The following is a 900-nucleotide window of genomic DNA, read 5'->3' as shown; positions in this document are numbered from 1 at the left end:
AACAGATTGAGAAAATCAGCAAGGAAGAATGAGAGAAAATCTCTAAATCAAGACGTGCAAAGCCGATACAGACATACACAAGATGACTCAAAGCTTTAATCTCCGCCAAAGGTGTATCAGGTGTGAATACTTATGTAAATGAGATATTTCTGTGTTTCATTTTCAATACATTTTTCATTATGGGGTATTGTGTGTAGATGGGTGAGGAAAAATATACATTTAATCCATTTTGAATTCAGGCTGTAACACAACATGTGGAATAAGTCAAGGGATATGAATACTTTCTGAAGATACTTTAACTCACTGTATAGAACTCACTGTAGAGAACTCACTGTAGAGAACTCACTGTAGAGAACTCACTGTATAGAACTCACTGTATAGAACTCACTGTAGAGAACTCACTGTAGAGAACTCACTGTATAGAACTCACTGTATAAAACTCACTGTATAGAACTCACTGTAGAGAACTCACTGTATAGAACTCACTGTATAGAACTCACTGTATAGAACTCACTGTATAAAACTCACTGTATAGAACTCACTGTAGAGAACTCACTGTATAGAACTCACTGTATAGAACTCACTGTATATAGAACTCACTGTAGAGAACTCACTGTATAGAACTCACTGTATAGAACTCACTGTATAGAACTCACTGTATAGAACTCACTGTATAGAACTCACTGTAGAGAACTCACTGTATAGAACTCACTGTATAGAACTCACTGTATAAAACTCACTGTATAGAACTCACTGTAGAGAACTCACTGTATAGAACTCACTGTATAGAACTCACTGTATAGAACTCACTGTATAGAACTCACTGTATAAAACTCACTGTATAAAACTCACTGTATAGAACTCACTGTAGAGAACTCACTGTATAGAACTCACTGTATA

The sequence above is a fragment of the Salvelinus alpinus genome, chromosome 4 (genome assembly GCF_045679555.1).
Source record: "Salvelinus alpinus chromosome 4, SLU_Salpinus.1, whole genome shotgun sequence".
Lineage (NCBI taxonomy): Eukaryota > Metazoa > Chordata > Actinopteri > Salmoniformes > Salmonidae > Salvelinus > Salvelinus alpinus.
Note: the sequence above shows the minus strand (reverse complement) of the source record.